This window comes from Tupaia chinensis, unplaced genomic scaffold (genome assembly GCF_000334495.1).
Source record: "Tupaia chinensis unplaced genomic scaffold, TupChi_1.0 Scaffold000184_1, whole genome shotgun sequence".
In the NCBI taxonomy this organism is placed as follows: domain Eukaryota; kingdom Metazoa; phylum Chordata; class Mammalia; order Scandentia; family Tupaiidae; genus Tupaia; species Tupaia belangeri.
This window is the reverse complement of record NW_006159659.1, coordinates 2087544-2098262: the sequence shown is the minus strand read 5'-3', so window position 1 is coordinate 2098262 and position 10719 is coordinate 2087544. Positions and strand designations below refer to the sequence as shown.

General features: G+C 41.8%; 1 protein-coding gene across 1 annotated transcript in view; it reads left to right on the top strand.

Annotated features, from left to right (window-relative positions):
• The window catches only part of SMPX (small muscle protein X-linked), a 65579-nt gene extending 55736 nt beyond the window's left edge, over nt 1–9843 (top strand). The window contains exon 5 of the mRNA XM_006146650.3: nt 9434–9843. The gene's annotated coding sequence lies outside the window, so the exon portion shown is untranslated. The remainder of the gene's footprint in view (nt 1–9433) is intronic.
• The last annotated feature ends 876 nt before the right edge of the window (nt 9844–10719 follow it).

The following is a 10719-nucleotide window of genomic DNA, read 5'->3' as shown; positions in this document are numbered from 1 at the left end:
AATTTCCATGAACACAAATCTAATTTTACACATCCTATAAAGTAGTACCTAGCTGGGGCTACGTATCTTACTGCAGTCATTGAGTAGATATATTTTTTTTCCTGAAACTTTTTTTTTTGTAACTCAATTTACATTCCTTCCCTAAGCATCATCACAGCACACAAAATGCGATCTCCCATCCAGTACACACTGCATAGTGACTCAATCACTCTTTCTGACCCTCTGTCCCTTCCCACCCTCCTCTCACACCACCTCTAGTGTCCAAAATTGTCCTCCATTCCCTTCCCACCCACATTGCATTGATCACACAATTTCCTACATAACCTGACTACTTTCAAAGGTGAGTTCCCTCGTTACTACTAAGAAAACCAGTTTTAACTTAAATCAAAGAACCGCCAAGGAACTTTGCTTAAAGCCCGGAAACAGGTTAGGATTCTGTTCAAATGGTAGGTGCATGAACCTATCAGTCTCATATACTTTTATCTTCTGTTCTGGTTCAATTTTCCTGATTAAATTCTGGGATATAGTATTCAACTCCAGACTTGTCCCTATGATTAAGTTAGCTACTTTCTCAGTTTTTGGACTCTTATTTCCATGTATCTGCGTTTAGTTTTCCTGATACAGCACATCCTTGAGAACTTCTTGGAGGTCTGGTCTGGTGCTGGTAAATTCTTTCAGGTTTTGTTTATCTGAGAATGTTCTTGTCTTTTCTTCCCACCTGAAAGATAATCTTGCCGGATACAGTATTCTTGGCTGAAACTGCTTCTCTCTTAACACTTGGAATATATTTTCCCATTCTCTCCTCGCTTTTATTGTTTCTGATGAGAGATCTGCTGTTAGCCTGATGGGATGTCCTTTGTAGGTAACTTGATGTTTTTCTCTTGCTAATCTTAGTATCTTGTCTTTGTCTGCAGTTTTGGTCAACCTGGCTATAATGTGTCTTGGAGAAGATCTTCTAGGGTTGATTCTATTTGGGGTCCGTTGTATTTCCTGGGACTGGATCTTTGAATGCCTCTCTAGGTTTGGAAAGTTTTCTTGCAGGATTTCATGGAATAGATTATCAATGCCCTTATGGGTTTCCTCACCTTCTGGAATGCCAATTATCCTGATATTTGGACATTTTATGGCATCCAGTACTTCTCATATATTATTCTCAAATTTTTGTGCCATTTTCTCAGTCTTCATGGTGGATTTTTCTAGGCCAGCCATTTTCTCCTCTACATCTGAGATTCTATTTTCTGAATGATCTAGTCTGCTTTTAATACTTTCCAGGGAGATTTTTACTTCTTGTATTATAGACTTCATCTCTAGCAGTTCCGTTTGAGTCTTTTGTAAAGTGTGTAATTCCACTTTTAGATCTTGCAGGAATTTCCTCATCTCCTGGAAGTTGTCAACTTCTTTCTCCTCTCTCTTTAGCAGTTCATTATCTCTCTTCTCTTCCATCTCTGTTAGCTTAGACATTATGAATGATCTGAATTCCTTATCAGACATTTCCATGATTTTCACCGAACTGCTTGTGGATGAAGAAGAGTTACTCTTTTCCCTTGGAGGAGAGGTATTTTCTCATTTTCTCATATTTCTCGTGATCTGGTGGTGATTTCTTGTCATCTGATGAATGTTGTGTTTCTTTCAAATTCTTGAAGTTCAGCTGCTAGCTCGTTTGTTGGAGGCTGAATTGTCAGTAGAAAATCTTCTTTCCCTTAAAAATCTAGTTCACTGGAGTCATGTGGAACCTTCTCCTGAAGGCCTGGCTTCTTCTCACTTTCTGCTTTGGATTTTAAGCTCCTTTATTCTCTTGTTAATTTCCTGCTCTTCCTCCTCCTTTCCTGTCCTGTCCCCAGTGGCAGGCCTCTGGCGAAACCGGCTAACGCACGGTGTGCGACTTTTCCTTTATTTCTCTGTGTTTTTTTTTTCTTGTGTTGTTTCACCTAATACCCTCTCCTCTTCATCTTCCACCCTTCCAGAAGGACTATACAGGTCTATAATCAGATATCTGAAATCCCCCAACAACCTAACTTTCTCTGGGATCTTCCCTTGTACTGATCCACCAAAGATGTATTCATTTTCTTTGCTCTTGGAGACACATATAGGATACTGGAATTACAGCACAGACACCCAGGTTTCCGCCGTCTGGAGATCTGCCATCCAGTCGCCAGCTTGGCCTCGACCTCTCCTTTGACGGAGCTTCTGGATCCACCTTTGGACACCTCCAGGTCAGGCTTCACCGGCCTGAGATTCAGACATTTCTGTTCCACACCACAGGGACAGCCATCTGCCCCACAGCTTCCCGTCCAGGAGAATCGCGGTGATCCTCTTTTCACCCTCACACCTGTGTCGGGACACAGAAACCAACCCTGAAGCTGCAGAGCAGCATCAGAGCAGCCACCGAGACCGGAGTTCGTTTTCTGTTTTTCTATGCAAAACTGTGTCATGACTTTTCAGACAACCCAGTAACACAATAAACTCTCAATGCAACAGAATTTAAAAATTCCTTTACATTTATTTTAATAAGATTTGACCTGGAATATAATTTGCCTTTTCCTGGTGGTTACCCACATTCTTTATGTCCTGCAAATCATACTACCTTGATTTGGATTTCAGGTGCAGAATTTTACTAAACATGTGTCTTGCTTTTTGTACCACCCTTATCTTTCCTGGTTTTCAATAATTACTGGTAGAAACATTTCAGTTTTTACTTTAGCCATCGAAGGCTTCATGAGGTACAATAGTCAATTTTAGTGACTGTTTCACAGTTCAGGAAAAAGTTTTTTTTTTCTTTTTTAGATTTTTGCTATAGAGCATGTGTGCTCACTGGAGAGACAGAGAGATAGAAAGCGAGAAATCACCCCTCCCCTAGGTGACAGCCACACTGCAATCCCTCCTCCTCTTGAGATCTTGGGCACACACACATGCCTGGTGTGAGTTTTAAACCACTGGGTCCGGGACTCAAACCATGGTCGACTACGTGGGAGTCCAGTGATGTAACCATTACACCATCTGCTGGTCCCAGGAAAAAACTTTTCAAATCAACAAATTAGAATACTAAGAGTTTTCTTTCTTTGACTTCATCAAATCAGAGAAAGAAATAGTTGTTGGGATTTTGAGTTGCCTGGGTGCAGTTCCAGCATGTGCATGTTCCATCTCTCCAACCTTTGGTGTGTGATACTCCTCACAAGCCTTAGTTGGAGCTTGTACCACCTTCCTCAGGGTATGGTAGCAATGATTACATGAGACAGTGTGTGAATGTGTCGTGTGGAGTAAAGTGGGCACGCCCTACTTCTGGCTCCCTCTAATGAACTCTGAAGCTTTACCTGTCTGTGCTGGGTGCACAGTTGGTCATTGCATACATAGGATGAGAACATGAGGCACTGCCTTTCTCTTGACTGCTGTGAGTGTCACTGTGTTTATGGCTCTTTGATTTAGCACCACATAGGAGGAAATAATCATTGCCCTGCCCCTGGGTGTCTGGTTAGAGGACCAAATGCAGGCAAGTGTTGAGTGGACTCCATTTCCTGCATGATATATGTGGGGCCACAGTGTCTCTGAGTAACATAGCTATAAATGGGTCATGGGAAGGCGTAAACATCACATGCTCCTTCGCCTGGACTTAAGGCGGCTCAAAGGAGATATTTGGTGTATCATCCCTGAACCAGCCAAGGTTTGCCTTTCCCAGATGGAAACTGGCAGTTGGGCTTCCATGTTTTATTTGTATACAAAAGGTGTATGGGATAGCTGGATAGAGACTTTTCAGCCTCACCTTCCCCATCATCCTCATGATGTCCCCTAGGGGAGTACAGGACACAGGGGAATAACTGACAGCTGTTGTCTAGGTAGCAAAGCAGTGTAGTCCTGGAGGCCACCCAGCATGCTTGCATTCCATTGCCCCGACAAACAAGTGTGCTTTACAGGATGGGCAATTTGAGCCCTGGAGCCCTTCCCATTGTGTCCCATTTCTAAATTCAAGCCCTGACGCACAGCAGGGAGCCCAGGTCTCTAGATTCTCAAGTGTTTGTATTCTGGTATCACACGGGCCTTCTGAGTGAACGTTGAATCCCCGGAAGCCAGAGTCTAGCCTTTGCCCACTCCATGCAGGACTTTATCTGACCTTCTCCATCAGCTGAGTTCTGTGACTGAACTTGCTGGGTTCTTGAATGCTAGAATCTGAGAGGGGACGGGAAACTGGGGGGATAAAGTAATCTGAAGGAAGACAACTGCAGGGGTTCCTCTGCTGCCTCCTGTCTGGCTTCTTCGACAGGGAAGAACCAGGCTCACTTTGTAGATTGAATGAGATAACTGTAAAAGCACTGGTAGAGAGCCTGGCTCATAGGAGGTGCTCAACACTGGCCCAATCACCATTACTCGTTCCTCCACCCTGACATGAAGCATTGACTGATGGTGCTGGGCCAGTGTCACACTGCTCAACCAGTGTTTTCCCAGCTTCCTTTGACTCTCAGGCACAGTGAGTAAAGAAGAGTACAGTCTCTCCAAGGTTAATGCTGCATGGAGAATCCCATGCATTTATTGTTCTAAATAAAATGGTCATAACACAGTGGCTGTGATGGTCTGGGAAAACTGAATCAAAATTTCTCTTTATTTGCAAAATGGTCTCAAAGTCATAGGCCTACAAACTGAACCCATTTGCAAGGGACATCTGACAGCTTTTAAATAGTCACTCAAGTGTCACTGCAATGGCTCACCTCTTATTTCTCAGGATAGCTATAACGTCACCAACCTGGGATAAATATCTAGTGATCGGAGTCCATGTCAAGTCTATCATATAAATGGTGCCTGTTTCTGTATCACAGATGGTACTTCACAGACTGGATACTTGTTGGAGAGAAATCACAACTCAGAACATGCCTCAGCGACAATTTGCTTTGGATCATCACCCCTTCCACAATGCTCAGAGACGCCCATAGGAGGTCTCAGCTTCAAGGGCATTTTGTTATGGACCTCTCAGCCAGAAAGACTGACCATATGTCATCTAGCATAGTGACCACAGCAGTAAAGTGATTAGAGCATCCCTGGCCATGGCGGGGCTATGGCTGAGGCCCAGGGCAGAAGTAATAGCACGTGGGGCCATAGCACATCAGATCAATGCTCCTAGGGCCCCTGATTCGTTCCTGCTTCTGTCACAGAATAATGCACGTTTGGCTGTGAATTCCACTCTAATCCTTTCCTGTTCTTATTTCTTCCAACTCATCAATCTTCTAGCCCCTGCTGTGTGTCAGGTGCAATGATAGGCAATGATCCCAAAAATGAACAGGTTGTTTTTATACCCCTCAGAAGGCCACAGCTTAGTGGCAGAACAATTACAGTAGGAAACACATGACAGGAGTGAGATGGTGCATATAAACAAATAAGCAAAATTCAGTGTGTTACATGAAGAGTCATGAGGAGGTAAGATTTTGGTCAAAAGTATTAAGGAAAGAGGGAGAGGCCTGAAGGCTCTTGTCATTTTCCAGAAGCAATAAGTGGTCTAATGAACTCAGAGTACAGGGTGCATGAGGGAGAATGGTCAGAAGCAGGGCTGGCATGGTACCCAGGAGGAGGCTGCAGAATTGCTGTTACCCAGAAACCCAGACTGGGAATGAAATGGTATCTTCACTTTAGTGATTGTCATGGACTGAAAATCAACAATTTTTAAAAAGAATAGGTAACAACTTAAATGTCCACCCATAGATAAATTAATTTTTAAAAACTGTCTATTTCAATTTATTGTTGTTATTTTTATTATTATTATTATTATATTTGACAGAGGGAGACAGAAAGGGAAAGTGAGAAGCTAAGCTGCCAGGTCCAGGACTCGAACTGGAGTTGGCCATGTGAGAATCCAGCGCTCTTAACCACTACGCCACCTGCTGTCCACTTAAAAAGTGACTTTATGTGTACGATCTTCAAAAATGTGTGGAAAATGTATACGAAAAAACTCAGGGCCAGCAGGTGGCATGGTGGTTAAGGTAATGGATCCAAAGTGGCTGACATTATGTTTTGAGTCCTGGATCTGGCAACTTGAAAAACATACTAGATGTCTGTACATGCAGGCCCCAAAATCCTAAGAGGAGAATAAAGGGGAAGGGGTTACATTGTGACCATCTCCCCCCACCATCTCTGGGGGAGGGGGTGATTTCTCACTTTCCCCTCTTTGGTGAGCACACTTGCCTTATAACAAAAAAATCTTAACAACAACAAAAATTCTGCCTGAATTTCAAAATTTTTTGTACCAAAATAAAGACTATATTACTCTGTTTTTCCACACAGAGGAATACTGTTCAGCTTTGAAAAGAAGGAAACTCAGCCATATGTGATGACATGGGTCAACTTTTATTTTTAGTTTTTGCTACAGGGTGTGAGTGCTTGAGAGAGAAAGAGAGAGAGAGAGAGAGAATCATGTACATGCATCCAACATGATTTTCAAGCTGCTGGGTCTGGGACTCAAACTGTGGTCAGCCATGTGGGAGTCCAGTACCTTAACCACCACGTCATCTGCTGTCCCATCATGGATCAACTTTGAGGACATCATGTCAAGTAGAATAATTCAGTCACAGAAAGATAAATACTGTGTGATTCCACTTCTATGAGGCAGCTAAAACAGTCAAATGCATAGACTCAAAGAGTAAAACAGTGGTTGCCAGGGACTGGAGGGAAGGGAAAATGGGGAATTACTAATCAACAGTTGTAATGTTTCAGTCAAGCAAGATGAAGTAGCTCTCTTTAATAAGCTGTTGTACATCATACCTATAGTCAACTCAACAGTAATGTACTATACACTTAGAGATGTGTGAAGAGGGAGATCTCGTGTTATGTTCTTACTGCAATAAAATAAAGTGCTAGAGAAATACAAGAGCCTTTGCAGACTGGTGTTCATAGTATTTTCAGTTTTGCAATCATGAATACCTTCCTACCTTGCCCTCTGGTTTAAGAGCCATCCAGACTTTCTCTCTTAGTGGAGTGGAAAGTGGCCCAGAGTCAGAACTCAAAAAGAGCCCCTGAGTTAAAATCCTAGCCTTTTCATTTACCAGCTATGAGACTTTGATCTAATTACATGTTGCCACCCGGGCTAGGATTTGAACCTTGGTCTGCCATATGGGATCTAGTCTCCTCTAGACAGCACTTAGCCACTGGACCAGAGGGGTGGCCCTCACTTTGTTTTTCAAGCCTCTATGCATTTCATCTTAACAATGATGTAGGTTATTTACATCACAGCAATTCTATAAATATTTAATGGCACAGTGGACTTTATAATCTCCAAAGAAATATACAGGAAAGCAAAGCTTTCTAAAAAGAGCTCTGCTGCAGACTTCTCAGGGCTTACTAGTCAGAATGGGGTCCCATGGCTTCTCCTAGATAGACCAAAAGTATTTGGCTCATGAGCCTTCATAGTAGAGAAAAACAAGAGTTGTGAAGAGTTTCCAACCATAGTTTCTGCCCCAGTAGGGAGAGGACCCTTATCTAGGAAGTTTTCTTTCTCCAGCAATTGGTAATTAAAAGAAATATCAACATTTCATTTCATAGAAAAGATTCAGCCCATTCATATAAATAAAACATGCAAGGAACGACACTAAAAATTAATAGAAAATACGGGACCAGCAGTTAGCGTAATGGCTATGTCGCTGAACTCCCATGTAGTCGACCGTAGTTCGAGTCCCAGACCTGGTGACTTAAATTCACGCCAGGCGCGTGTGCGTGTGTGCCCAAGATCCCAAGAGGAGAATGGAGGAGAAGAGATTGTGGCGTGGCCATCCGGGGGTGATTTCTCGCTTTCTATCTCTTTCTCTCTGTCTTTCTGGCGAGTGCACGCGCCCTATAGCAAAAACCTCTCCAAAAAAAAAAACAAAGGAAAACAGATGTGTAAATAATGTTCAAGAATCCCTAGGTTATAAGAGCTTTGAAAAGAAAAGAGGTCACTATATTGATTAGCTATTGCTGCATAACAAACCACCTCCAAATCCAATGCTTAAAACAGAATCTCTTATTCTGAGTCATCGTTTTTGTCTCCGCTGATCTAGGATGGGGTCAGCTCATCTTGGCTGGACTGATGTATGCACCTACAGATCAGCTGGAGGACCTGCCCTATGCGGGGCCTGGTTGAGGCACTTCAGCTGGGTTGGCTCTGCTCTGTATGTTTGTTCCTCATCCTCCTGCTGCTGTCAGAAGGCTCTCCTGGGCATAGCCTTGTTACAGCAATGGCAGAGGTACAAGAACATAAGCAAAAACATACAATGCCTCTTGAGGCATAGGCTCACAACTGGCACATTATTTCTGCCTCATTCTGTTGGCCAAAGTATAATAAGTCATGTGGCCAAACGCAGACATGAGAAACTGTACCACACCCACAGTCACAGGAAACTATAGTAACATGACAATGGGCAGAGAGAGGGGTGAATAATTAGAGCCACAAATGCAAAGTTATCTCGTGCACCGAAGGTCTTAAAAGTCATAATCGTGAGAGTAGCATTATACTCTAGTCTGAGAGAAGCCACCCTAATTTAGTTTGGAATTACTTAAATTATGAAAGCCAAAGTTGATGGTCACATCTACTCAGTTTACATTCATGAAATAGTTTTTAAGTGAAAATGGAATATTCAGTTTTGACTTGTATCTATCATATTTATGCTTATCAGCTGTCCCTAAAATAACTTGTGAGGGGCCAGAAGATGGTGTAATCATTATGTCATTGGACTCCCTCATGGCTGACCATGGTTCAAGTCCTAGACCTGGTGGCTTGAAACTCATGCTGGGCATGTGTGTGTACATGCCCTACCTAGATCCAGGAGGCAATGGAGGAGAAGGGATTGTGGTGTGGCTGTTCCCCTCCCCCTAGGGGGGTGATTTATCACTTTTCCTCTCATTGTCTCTGTCTCTATCTACCAAGTGCACATGCCCTAAGGCAAAAAACTAAACAGACAAACAAAAAACTCATGGGAACTAAACTACTGATGAACCTGGAGGACATTATAGCAAGTTAAATAAGTCAGATACAGAAAGACAAATAGCACATGATCTCACTCATATGTGTAATCTAAAAAGTTAAAACCCATAGTAGCAGAGAGGAGAATGGTGATTGCCAGGGGTAGAGGGTTGAGTGGAGGACTGGGAAGATGTTGGTCAAAGGATACAAAATTTGTTAGGTGGAATAAATTCACAAGATCTGTTGTACAACATGGTAACTATAGTTAATAATAATGTATACTTGATAATTGCTAAGAAATTAGATCTTAATCATTCTCACCACATATACAAAAAACTGAGTATCTTCACATACTTGGATGTGCTAATTAGTAATTAGCCCTATTTAATAATTCCACAAGGAATGCATGTATCAAAAGATCACGTTGTACATTGTAAATATGTACAATTCTATGTTAATTATTCCTTATTCCTAAAGCTTGAGGGGGAAAAACTGATGGCTTCTTTGGTTTTTCTTTTGCAGGCTTGATGTGAAGAATTAAAGAGGAAGAGAATTAATTCAAATGAATATAGTCACTAAAAATTTTATATATTTGTATGAAGATTATGAACCTCTTGAATGCCTGAGACTCTAACAGAAATGGTCTGTCTGTGTATTTCTCTCTTGCTTTTAGCTGGCTGTATTTCTCACTTTGAGTTATCTTTGGTTTTGGCCCTTTGCAGAGCAAATTAGTCCATGAATTTACCACCAGAAGGTGTGGCTTGGAGGAGGGAGATGATTTGATGGAGAGAGATATAGCAATGTGCATAACAAAGATTTTGATGGAAAGTTCTATAAGTTACTTCCCACAGTATTTTGGTCAATATTTGGAATGTATTTTAGTTCTTCACCTTTTAAATGATGTCAATAAACTTTTTATGAGTTCAAACAAATATTTAGATAAATGTAAAATCTGATTTAGACTAAATTAATTTTCTTATTTTTAGATAGCTGCATATTCCTGGACATGGAGAAAAATGAGATTTGGTTAGTCAAAATCCATATTGCCTAAGTGAAGGCTTCTCATTCTGGGTGACTGGGATGCTATGGGTAAAACTAGGACTAATTGGTCATCACGTATGAAGTTAAATGTTGCCTGGAGAATTGGGTGTCATTTTCCGGGATAACCTTTATGGAGAGTGCTGCATTTTACTTCTCCAGAGGCTCAGAAACTCCTCTCACCTAGATGAAATAGTGTTTATTATAAGGCACGATAAAGTAAAGCTGAGAAATCAGAGCAACAGAGAGAGGCAGATCATATGTTAACTGTCCAAAGAAAGATCAACCCTATCTCCTGCTGCTAAGATGGACAGTATCTATATAAACTTCATCATTGTCCAACACTGTTTTTTTTTTAAGAGAGATTTTTGCTACATGGCACATGCACTCACCAGAGAGACAGAAAATGACAGAGAGACAGAAAGCGAGAAATCATCCCCCACAGGGATAGCCATGCCGCAATTCCTTCTCCAACATTCTCCTCTTGGGATCTTGGGCACGCACACACAAGCGCCCAGCGTGAGTTTCAAGCCACTGGGTCCGGCACTTGAACTGCAGTCAGCCATGAGGGAGTCCAGCAACATAACCATTATGTCATCTGCTGGTTCCATAGAGTTTTTAATTTAATATGGATTTTATTCTGTTAAGGCTTAATTTCTCTATGTATGGGATTTGGAAGTTTCATATTCCATCATTCATTGGACAACACATTCAGTGTAATATAGGAAAGACAGAGTCTGCTCTCGATGAAGTTATCATGTTAAAAACTC